This window comes from Engystomops pustulosus, chromosome 4 (assembly GCF_040894005.1).
Source record: "Engystomops pustulosus chromosome 4, aEngPut4.maternal, whole genome shotgun sequence".
In the NCBI taxonomy this organism is placed as follows: Eukaryota; Metazoa; Chordata; class Amphibia; order Anura; family Leptodactylidae; genus Engystomops; species Engystomops pustulosus.
This window is the reverse complement of record NC_092414.1, coordinates 55087586-55100583: the sequence shown is the minus strand read 5'-3', so window position 1 is coordinate 55100583 and position 12998 is coordinate 55087586. Positions and strand designations below refer to the sequence as shown.

At 39.3% G+C, this 12998-nt stretch overlaps 1 protein-coding gene across 18 annotated transcripts in view; it reads left to right on the top strand.

Annotated features, from left to right (window-relative positions):
• TENM2 (teneurin transmembrane protein 2) overlaps nucleotides 1-12998 on the top strand; it is a 1545179-nt gene that overhangs the window by 882815 nt on the left and 649366 nt on the right. The window lies entirely within an intron of this gene.

Below are 12998 nucleotides of genomic sequence, written 5' to 3'. Positions count from 1 at the left end.
ATGCAGTGGGCATTAGTGGCAGCTGGATATACATAGGACACTTGGCATATGTAAGAATGCCATGATAAATGAGTTGACCCAGCGTAGCTCTGCGCACAAAAACTATCTTTCAAGGCACCCATTGATTTTTTTTTTCCATCTCCCTGAATATCCAGCCTTGTCCTCTAATCCTATCAGGCTTTCATTGCATGGAGGAACAAGAGATGGAATTATACTCCCATGATACGCAGCACTTTCTAGACTTTGTGGAAGCAACTTACAGATGGCACGCTACCATACAAGTTTCCATGATGGCACTGGCGACAAAGCTAATGGGTGCCCCTGCATTAAGATATACATCCATAGCACCCTATGGGTTGTACGGGAGCTTTCACCTTCACCCAGTCAGCTGTAGAGGGGCCTGTTACATCAGTAGGCAGCAGGGCACTTCAGCACTGAACGAGTTCATAGAAAACCTTCTTCCCAACCGATTATTAGATTTTGTAGCAACGCTCCAGCCAAATGGCATCCCATATGTTCCGAAAGAAAACTCTGCTTTCCATGAAATTCACAGGGTTTATATTTTTAGACGGCACAGGTAGAAGCTTCGGAGAGGAAAAGTCGTCACGCCAGCTTTCCCTGTTTTTGTTGGGTCAAGGTTGGCAGCGTAAATGGGTTACGGGGGGTTGTGATACGAAACCAAAGCAAAAGAGATTTAGTAAAGCCTCTTAAATTTCTAAATAGTGACGGACCCCCCCCCCCCCCCATCATTTTCGCTATACCATATGTATATGATATATATATTGATATGATATAATTTATATATATGTGTGTGTGTGTAGTATATGCAAAATCATTATCGGAAAATATTACATAATATACTACCATATTATAACTATATTTGATATAAAGATCTAAATACATATGATACATCTACTGTTTGTGTATGTGTGTCTTTATAATAATATATTTATATGCAAGTGTGTCTGTGTGTGTGTATATATATATATATATATATATATATATATATATATATATATATATAGAGACACATACACATATGTACGATACCTACTATACATGTACATAGCTACAATGTTGATGGTATATAGTTATATATAGATAGTATAGTGACTGCTACACATTGATACACATATAGAAGATACGCATATTTCTAGAGGATCATCAGCCTCACTAGTAATTCTCTCATTTCCATGGGTTCTCCTTACTACGGATAATTACGCCACAAATATAGGACAATGCAGAGTATTTCTAATAAGGTGCATTTGGATGGGCATATACCTATCGGTATTGAGGCACCTGCCTGGTATCTACACGTGAAGGCTCTGCTGTATTTTTACCAGTAGATGTTGCTAGAGAGTAAAGAAAGGCATCGCCTCTGTACATGGGCACAGAACATTGGCATGAGAAAAAGCAAACTAGAAGCTAAGACAGTACCTGCTGTTACCACTTACCTGAGTGGGTGATTAAGCTCAAGAATATAATAAACCTTTCCTTTGTGTTTAATGCTGAACAGCTCAGGACTCTTTTGCACCACTCGGTAAAAATGTGCTGCTTGTTTTCTCCATTTCCAAGTCATTTATCTGATAAAATCGCAGCATTTAGTTAAAGCGCTTGCTTAAGTAGGATGAGTCCCTTATTAAAATGTTCACAAATGGGGTTGGCCACAGAAAGGGTTAATAGAGATGCAGGACACGTAACTAGGAGTATGGAACAGCCATTAAGGGTCTCGAAGCAGATGCCCACATTTACATCAAAGTCGTATTTAAAAAAGCACAAAGGCCTGTACAAGGATATTACTCATTACCCAACATACATAAAGACTCCGCACTAGATAGAGGAGTTTCCGAGCTGCAGGAAAAAAAAATTGTTACATAGACAACTTTCCCAAGTCCAAAGGGAAGGATAAAAATAGAGAAAACGTAATGTGAATTTTGCTTGTAACCTGCAAAACCAGAAGCATTTCTTGATATGAAACAGTTATGATAGGAGTCTTTGTGGTAAAATGAGAAATTCATCCCATAGGAGCGTAATCGCACTGCATAGATGGATATTTTACTGATGCAATTTCAAGTAAGCACTGACCTCTATCTCCACAAGTATTTTGTAGACGGAGGACATGGACTGACAGCTCTGCAGACCACAGACAGGATCTATACTACAATATACTTAACTATGTGGGATGCAGGGGCTTCCTACCAGAAACATGTTTTTTTTTGGAAATATAAAATTAAACTATCAAACGGCATCAAACTATACAATATTTTTCACGTGCTTCCTCAGAACTTACTAAGCCATAACATTTGGCAATTAATTTTACGCCTAATTAAAACCTCCTAGCGGGATAATAGTGGGGTCTGTGTAAGTAATCCTAAAGACTGGGAATCCTCTGTTTCTCATGTTTTGGGTACGGGTCAAACCGCAGATTTGTAACATTGTGGAAGAAATTGTTCCTCCACTATGTGGGATATTACATGGCTACCAGAGACATTTTTCCTAAAAAGTTTAGACGGATTTTCACATGTTTTTTGAGGCTACGTAGCTTTATACACAGCTGTTAATATATTAACAAAACTCTGTGACTTTTTCGGAGAAGCAGCAAGTGATCTTGTTTAGCAGAGGTGTTAGAGATGAACTCTCATCTCCATAGAAATGCAGCTCTTGTCATCACAACTTGTACACTTGTTACTGCCGAGCCATCGTGTACATATATCTAGGGACGTTGTCATCGGCTCCTACTGCAGATTGTGTGAAAATAGTGTTTTTTTTGTTATTGGGCTATTTCGGATCAAGGCTTTTGAAATATCAATATTTCTGATATCTGCGGTCATTTCTCAGATGCAGTATGTTCATAATATTATCTCGCTATATGATTCTCATCCTTTTGAGATGACTAACTCTCATGTCCATCAGGTAGATATTCAAATGTTGAACAAGACCAAAAGACATAAGAGAGTGTAAAAGAACCATCACAGAACACACACATAGAACCCTCTCTTGTTTAGTGGTTTACATTTACGTTTACTATTAGTCAAAGAACTAAAAATAAAAAGATAGTAACCTTATTGGTAGATTATAACTTTACTCTTGGACAGGGTTTTTGATACATATCCACTAGATCTGTCGTAACGCTGATATTTCTTACCTGATCCTGATGATTTCTCAGTACATTGTATTTTTTTGGACGATGTTCCGTACTATTGGAAATTCTATTGGGTATACTTGCTCTCATTTGATGTCATTTTTATGTTATTTTATGTATTCAGTGTTTCAGGAAATTAAAGAAGGAATATAATTATTGTTACTTTTTGTTCTTCAGTGATAGTTTTAGCATTTTTTTTAATATTACTTGATTTGTAATGACTGAAGAGAGAGAGAAACAGCTTAACTGTGGAAAGCCCCTGACACAATAATGTGTTTCATCAATTTATACTGGCCATGTATGGAAAGATTGTCCTTTAACACAATAAAATCCATATTGTTATGTCAATTTCCATCACAATTACCTAGTGGTGGTCATTAACCTGTTAGGTTTCATTATCATCTGACCTAAAACGGGAGCATCTGAGGTCACATTTACATTGTGTTGTGTCTGGTATAGGCGGCATCACATTGCTTTACTTATGTAACACTTGACTACATGGTAAATGTATATGCCAAACAACGCTTTTATACTTATTATTGGTGCAAAATATCCTTCATTTAGGATTTTTCGAAATTAAGGATAAGCTGCCAATTCATTTCTTGTGCCATTTGCTGCTTGAGCTCTGATGACAATATTTGATATTTTTTATTATAGTGGTTTATTGATTGCGATATCAGACTAATACCTTAAGTGTAATTATCATACCCAAGGATCGCTGAACTTTTAGCTGGATTACAGACAGATCACTACCTTGAGGATAAGCACTTCACAACAAAAACATCAATCTTTTTTTTTTAACTTTTTTTTTATACGTTTATTTAGATTCTTTCCCCAAAATGTTTCTTCTTTGTGACCCCAGTCTAGACATCTGGTAAATAGGTGTTTAGAATTCAGAGTAATGCTATATGTATTACAGAATTTTAACAATTACCGATTCGCAAACACTTGGAAGCAGATTTTTTTTGTTATTTTGTAATAAGAACAGTTCTCGACATTTGGTCTTCCCTATTAAGTACTTTAACCCCTTTTGTAGCTGAACAACCTAAAATGTATTTGTTTGTTGTTGCCTCTTGAATATGTCAGATGGACGGATGTTGTCAATTTTAAGTTAAATGTTTGTTTAAACCTCTGTTTAAATTTATTGGATCATTTAGTGAGTTGTCTAAATCTTTTGTCAAATATGCACAAAAATGATTGGAAATAATTTTTAACTATGACCTCAATTTTAAGAACAGGCTGTTATATGGTTATAGTGATACTAGGTATCTGTATATTATTTGGGTTTTGTAAACACTGCATGATAAAATGGATGAAAGAGGACGCCTCACCTCTTAGACATGTCTATTATGGTGATTACTTCTATTTTCTTTACAAATAACATTGCTGGAATATCCTACCTTATACCTCTGATTGTGCTGTTTCTTAGTTATTCCTTTTAGAAATGTATAAGGAAGTTGACAACATAGTGATAATGACATTGCCAGACTGTGTAGGGCCCTTCTATCAGACAATGGGAATGTTATCACCATGTTGTCAATTTTACATTTACAGGAGCAATAACAGAGGGATAACGCAATGTGGAGTTACAAGAACAGATGCTTCAGAATTATTTTCGGAAACAAGTATGTGCAAATTCCAACCAATCCCAAACAATAATGCAAAAAATAGTTCGGCAAAAGTCCTAAGTATCCTGCTTCCTGTAGGCACGCCTATATATTTCCATGGTAACAGACTGCAAATTGTAGTCGCATACTGCAATAATATTTTCTGACTCCCCATAGACTTACTAATGCAGGACCGGAGTTTGAAAAAAGAACAGGGGCCCTCCTGTCTGTGTACAGATAAGATCTTAGAGAGTTTTCTGCATTTTAGCGGCCCTCTTCAAGCGTCACGAGTGGTGAGCAGGCCGGCAAGGCCTCAGACAATTAGATGAACACATTCACATTCACTACGGGTTTGACAGAAAGTATGTGAAAGCCTTTGTAAATAAAGCAGATAACCCTCTTAATGGAAATATATTTTCCTCTCTGCTTCACCGTTGAATATTTTAAGTAGAAATTATCCCTCCATTATATTTTTCTCCTGTTTTGTTTGGGAGAAATGTGCCATTGCTATAATTTGGCCTTCAAACAGGGAACATTACATGCTGTAGGAGGCAATAATAGTAAAAAAAAATGTGAGTTCTAAGAGAAGTGAATTGTCACTGACATTGATTCCTGATGCACTTCTCATGTTTACCTTTGGCTTTAATTTCTCTGATAGCTAGCATCTTCATCACCAAGTACCAGGACACTGACTCAGAGCCTGGCTGGTGTATTTTGTGCATTGCTCAGTGGCGTTTGGATCTAAAAACTACCTTCTTTGAAAAAATCGTTCTATTAATATGTAAAAAGCACCATGTTTAGCTGAAGTTTGTTGGTCTCCATAGAAACATAAAACGAAGCTCACGTATAACCTGATCAATGTCATTTTTTCGATAAAAAATTGTGTACCTGTTTTCAATTAAAAATTATGAATATTTTTTGTGTGTTCATTTGCTACCTAAATACAACATAAATCTATGGTTTTACTAGTTGTCATGAAATATTACATACTATTTGGCTGTGGTAGAGTCAACGTAACTCCTTCACTAAACCGTCTGTCCTGTTGTATTTGAGACACATGTGACTCAAAACGTTTAAAAGAAAAATAACTGAGATGCGTTTTTTCGAGCTCTAAGTGTTTATTGATTACAATTTGTAGATTACAATGGTGATTCGTGTACGTCATTCTGTTGTGGTGTCTATATACAGAGTGACCCAGCCTCTGGTTACTCCTGCATTTTATAGCAAATGCTGGTTATTGGTGTTGCTTGGCAAGGAGGGCTACCACGTGTACTTGGCAGCACCATGCACATCCACACTGTTTGAACAATTTGTGGGTATTGTGGTGACCATCAAATATGTTTCCTGACACAAACCTGATGATCTTTGTGGCTTTTCAATATTTTTTATTAATTTAGCTTCACCAGTCTTTGATGCCTAGTGCCAGCATCTGTCATATCTAAATATGTCTAATATCCATAGTAATTCATAAATAGAGAATTGACATAATGGGGCATATTTATCATACGCTGGTGCACAAGCTCCACCGCTGCATATTCACAGAGGGATACATAAAGAGGCTTCCGCCTCTTGATGTATCGGGGCCGGAGGCCGCAAAGCGTTTGTCCTACACCAGGCCCTGAAAAAACCACATATGAAAGTCGCCGGCAGCAGCAAGTGCGCAGGCACGGGGACAGTAACGTCGCACGCCGGCCCACTCCCGGCTGGCCGCACCCTCCACTCAGCCGCCCCACTGGCGATAAGGTGGCGGATTGTGGCAAAACCGGTTGCAGTGTCGGACCATTCTTTGCGGCTTGACACCAATAGTGTGAGGTCCTCTCCCTTATGGATGACTATAGAAAAGGAATACCCAAACTGCAAATTCAAGCAGGACTAGGACCATTGAGGACACATGTGGCCATTGAAATACATAGTGGGACATGTATCTTTTGTTTGGTGTATAATTGAGACTTTTAAGGCTTTATGTATGATCATATCTTTTTTCTTGTGATACATGTTTTCTTATCCTGGCAGGTGTAACTTATGGCTTTTTTTGAGACTTTTTGGTGTAAGTGTCTCAAATCCTTATGGACACAAGTCATGTGATAAGGCACAATGCCCAAGGTTCAGATAATGGTGTACTGCAAAGGTTGCAGTGAAAAGTCGTAAAAAAGCATCAAAATTGGGTTGTTTTGGCACCAAGATCATTGAATTGTCTAAATCCCACTTAAAGAGGACCTGTCACCTTCTAGTGCTCCTAGTGCTAAAACAGACACTAGCGTTATCAGAAACCTCCGATAACGCTAGCAGACACTGCCGCAATGTACATTAGAAACGCCGGACCAGGCTTGGGGTGGTGACTGCCACATGACGTGTGGCAGTCACCACTGGCCTATGGAGTAGGAGGGGTGGGGAAGAGGCATGGCATTTGTGTGTTTTCTATCGTTATCGGAGGTTTCTGATAATGCTATCAGTGTAACACTGATGTGTCTATTTTAGCACTAGGAGCTGCTTACTTTAGTAAGCAGCTCCTAGTGCCGTTTTTATAGGTGACAGGTTGTCTTTAAAGGGGTTTTCCCACGAAGGCAAGAAACCCCCATAGATTGTGAGAACTAGGGGTCCGATCGACCCCTCGCCGCTCCTCAGACTATTGGAGCAGACGGCCGTGCATGACCTTTCTGCTCCATTAATCTCTATGGAGCTGCCGGAGATCGCCGAGCACTGGTCAGCAAGCTACATCAGAAAAGCTAAAGTCAACTTTCTGTATCTCAGAGCAGCAACATAAGAATCATTTATTTTTATTCAACATCTGTGTGTGTGTCTTTTGCAAATTCTTCTGCAACCCCCACTAAACTGTTATTGAAGTCCACAACAGGCAGACTAACTCCTTCTCCTGCTATGGCATTGAATGGAGTGTATAGTCCTAGGAGGGGAGGCAACTGGGAAAGTATTCTCAGAAAAAGAGAAGATTTTTGGATATTGGTATTAAAAAATGAATTCCCCTTGGTTTAAATAAAAAATATGATCTATTTTATATTTATTAAGGAAATATTTATTGTATGTTGTAAATTATACTAGATAAATGTGTGTTTGTTTTTTCCATTTGTGACGTATTCAGCCTCCTATTGGTTCCAATTTATTTTGAATACAACTTTAGCTGTAGTATACGATAGCCATGATGAGTCTTTGTACTAGAAACGCCTAGCTGTTTGTGGTTACCACTATATGCTCATTGATTTTATATAATGAATCCATAAAGAAGCAAGAATTTTTCTATATACAAGTGCTGGATCATATAATATATAAGGACCCCCAAAGTATTCCGAATCCTAGCACATATGTTCCTATATAGCTATTTTCAATAACCCATTGAATGTTGTAACTTTTAGTATGTTTTCAAAATCAGGTTATGTTTTTTATGGAAACCGTTCCATAGCATTCACCTTTCTTCTCAAATATACGGTTAAGAAAATCGATCTGAGGTGGTACTGTGAAAATCTCCTTTGTGTTGGCAATGTCGTGGATCAGCGCAGTTTATTCACACACAGTATCACCAGGTAATAATAAATGTGAGATTATATAGAAGTCTTCTCCTGTCTCTTTGCTCAACAAATCAGTGCGGGCACATGGTGCGCTTTATATTGCCAGGAATGTTGTGTATCTTCACAGAGCAGATTCTTGCACCTGATGGTTTTTGGAAGAAGTTATTTTTTTGTCATAAACGTCATCTGCAGTTTTCTGGTTTATTGTAAGGGATTTAATATTTCAATTACTTACCAGCTGAGTAAGCGTATAATGTACACAGCTGCATGTAAGTAGCAATACGCTATCTGTGACCTGATGCCTGTTTACTCCTGTTGTGCAGTGTACAGAGGAGAGGTGTTAAGCCATTCAAAACCGTATCACCAAATCGCCAAGACACACGGTTAGCATCTGCATTGTATGAAGCTTTTACAACTCTTTCTCTCTGAATATTGATGCCGCTTACTTTTGTCGAGCAAGGAGCAAAGCAGGGCATGAGCGGCTAAGCTGTTCTGCCCTGTAGAGCTTGCAATCTCCATCTCATTCCCATTTCCTTGTGCAAAAGTAATGTATGCAAAGGTGTGCTAAGCTATATGCAGTTCCTTAAAGGAGACCTACCAATGGTTTCCTCACATGCTTTATTTTGTTTTCCATTGTCATTACAGCACACTTACTGCAGAAACAGCCCTGGCGCTAAGCCCACATCTACGAGATAACTTTTATTACTGTTTATTTACAATTGCAGCATGGACTATTTGTAAAAAATGGTATATAACGATATGGACACACATAGTAGGTAGGGGCCCGATGACTGCAGTGTGATTTATGCTATTAAAGGGATTCAGTCATAAATTTTGACTTTGTAAAACTGCAGATGGTTTTAGGTAGTAGCTACTGTATGTACAGCATATTTCAGGATTGCAGCTGGTCAGTCATGGGGGTGTGTTGCAGTACCTACGCTGTGCCTGGAGTTGTAGTATATATGCTGTGCCTGGATGGCCGTAGTTGTGTGTTGCAGTAACTACCCTGTGCCTAGATGACCATAGGGTTGTGTTGCAGTAACTACTCTGTGCCTGTACAGCCATGATGTTGCCTTGTAGTAACTACCTTCTGCCTGGACAGTAATGGGGCTGAACTGCAGTACCTACCCTGTGCCTGGATGTTGCAGTATCTACTCTTTGCTTGGACAGCTATGAGTCTAAGTTGTCTTACCTGCTTACTTGTGCTGTACCTTCGACAGTCATGGGGTAGAGTTGATTTACCTACATTATGTTTGTCTAACCTTGGGTCTGCTTTATGTAGTGTTTTAATTTTTTGGCATTTTTGTGGTCTGTGGGGATTTGCAGCATGCTTTTTTATGGGTGTTTGTTGCATATCAGCCGGTTCACTGTCCATTAGACACCCTGGGGGTTATTAATCAGGTCTTCTACACCTGATAACTGGCATAGTGATCCACCAGCCTTGCAGCCCTGGGGAACTGGGTTCAAGTCCCAGGGTCAATATCTGCAAAGAGCTTGTATATCCTGTCTGTGTTTGGGTTTCCTCCAGGTTCCTCCCACACGCCAAAGCATACTGGCAGGTTGATTTAGATTGTGAGCCCCATGGGGACAGGGACCGATTTGTCAAGCTCTGTTCAGTGCTACGTTTCTGTGTGCTCTATATAAATAAAGGAATTATTATTATTATTACCAGCACTCGGGGGCGTGGAGGGACATGAAGGGGGAGGCCGGCGGTGGAGTGGGCTGGCATGGAGCGTTACTGCCCCACACCTATGCACAAACTGCAGCAAGTGAACTTTCAAAGATGAAAGTTTGCATGCTACAGGATATTTCTAAGCCTGGAAGGACCTGGTGTAGAAATAAACGCTGCACATGAGTGCCGGTGTATGATAAAGCAGCAATGCTATAGTTATTTTATGATTTACGAATAGTAAAAAGTGACGTCTTACAATACCTTCTGTCCGGATATTGCAGCTTTGTGTAAAATGAGTGAAGATTTTCTGCTGTGACAATTGGTCGGGTTTTTTTTGTGATATATGGTGTATATTAAAGGACACCCTATTGTTCTGTTATGTAAGGACGACTTCACACTTACCGAGTTGGCTCGGTGATCCATGGAGCGTGCAGGGTCATGTTTCACGGACCAAATTCACTGATACACGCCTCGCTAAATAACAGTGCTGAAACCGTAATCATTACTGTGTCCACTATACTGCATATTGGGGGAAACAGGAACTCCATTAATCTATTATATCTACTGATTTTAATAAGGGATTTGTGGACAGGTTGCTGGCACTACTGGTTCTTATTTTGCAGAATGATTTTATGATGTGACTTATTGAAAAGTGAGCTGTCCAGATAAGACCACCCCATATCTGCTGTAACACATAGTAATCTCCAGTGTTTGTACCATGAGAATGCAGCAGTAGCACAGCACAAGCGCCCGCAGCAGTCGATTCCTTTATGTTCATCTAATAATAAATATTACAATGCTGGATGTCATGTGCAGGCCCCGTGCTACACAGTTGTTCCTTTCAATCCAAACGCCGTTTCCTAACCAGTAATTTGTAGGTGGTGATTTTTTTTTCCCCTGTATCCTACTTCAATTAACAAAAGCCAGGGGCGGCCTGTAAATCACATTACAATACATTACAACTTCCACGTGCTGCCAGAGAATCAGCCATCCCCTCTTACTTTTCTTCATTTACAATCTGGAATACAAAGCACTCCCACATGCATACAGCGGTAGTTTTAAGGCTTCCCACCAATGCAATATGTATTTTATGATTGTTTTTATGGTCTCTAATTTATTCTGGATGTTACAGCTGAAAAAGCACTTTTCCATTGCACATGGTTGGCATCCATGAACTCCAGCCATTCCCTGAGTGAGCTGAACACTCTGCCTACGTTGTCTGACACGTGTGTCTCTTCACACCGGGGCTTAATTAAAGATTGCAGCGCGGTTGCTGTACAGAAAGAAAGAGTAAGAAATCTTGTGGCTGTAAATAAAATAGCTGCTCTTGCACATTCAGTCCCCAGTATAGTAAAGTCACCGAGGACCTGTAAATAAGTCTTCTCACACAAGGAAAACAAGAGAAAGCTATTGTAATGCCATACTGCATATTCACCCTGGTCCTGTTCATGACGATTGTGACGTATCCCATATCTGGCTGTTCAGCATTTCTATAGAGAGATTGAGGCCTTGGAGAAAACCTAGTCAGACAGAATACACTGATGATATAATGGCTGAGCAATAGTCTTATATTACATTACCATGCACAAGCTTGCATCACACATGATGAAATCATAGGTAAGACTGGGCTCCGCTGCTGCTTCTAGGTCATACAGTAGAAGGGGTAAGAAAGCATCTTTATTCTAATGAGGAAGATGTGAGTTGTGATCTGTGATGTTCTGCAGAGACGTTTTCATAGATGAATACAGCAGGTGATTTACTTATTTGTTCACTTGAAGCATGTCTACCATCAGGATAAATGATTGTAAACCAAGCACACTTACATGCTGGTGTGTGCCCACTATCGCAGGATCCACTCTTCTTTAAGCTTCCTATGCCCTTGTTTTTAAGAAAAAAAGGCTTTAAAATATGCAAATGAGCCTGAGGGGAATGGCATCCTCTATGGCATTATATGGGGATTTTCCTCCTCATTCATTACAATGTGCTTACAGGTCCCGGGGCTTACAGGGGCGTGGAGGGGGGGGGGGGGGGTGTCGGACGACCCCCTCAAGAATAAGGCCGACTGCCACGGGAAAGAATGAGGATCTGACCTCTTATTTGGTAAGAGGCGGATCGATTAAAACCTCCTTTGTTAACATAAATTTTAATAAAAATGGCACAAATAAAAAGGGTCTGGGGAGAGGATTAGGGGGGACATATTAGGTGGTGGTATTTTTTTGGGGTGACAATTTTTACTTAGTTTTTTTCATTACATGTCAGACTTTAATTAGCTTAATAGTTTTATTAATTACATATTTTTTTTCTTCATAAAATTTGTCAATAATTGACAACAAATAACCTTTTTTTGTCATTTTTCCAATTAAAGTAAAATATGTATATTGGATTTATAAAGTTATAAATATGTACAGCATTATTCCATCACCCTTTCCCAGGTGCAGAATCTAATGCAGAGGGTGCATGTACTTCTACTATTCTGCACAGTGAAAGTAAAAGTCTTTCCTGCAGCTTATTCTACATTCTGCCTTCAGATGACAGTCTGGAGGGGGGGGGGAGCACACTTCAAATGGCTATATCTCCTTACACAAAGAAACACAGGGGGAGATTCATCAGAGGTGTCTGAGAGCAGAACTGTTCAAGTTGCTCATGGCAACCAATGAGAGCCCAGTTTTCATTTTTCCACAGTAAGCTGAGCTCTGATTGGTTGCCATCGGAAACTCGAACTCAGACACTTCGAAAACATTTCCCCCACAGTGTCATATTGAATGGAAGAGTCTCCCCTTTAATATGATATATGGATTGTTTAAGGAAGCTTAACATAACAAGAGATATTCACTCTTAAGCATCCATACACAATCCATATAAGTTTTAATTTGGTCACTGTCATAATGTTGATAAACACCCTTTCTGCACAGGTCTGATATGCATGTTTTTGCCTCCAAAAAAAAAATTTTGGCATGAAAAATTAGTGCAAATACTGACATGTGACCTTTTTGGAGCAAAAACACAAACGTCAGACATGTCAGAGTTGTGATAAATCTCCCCCATCTTCTTTATCA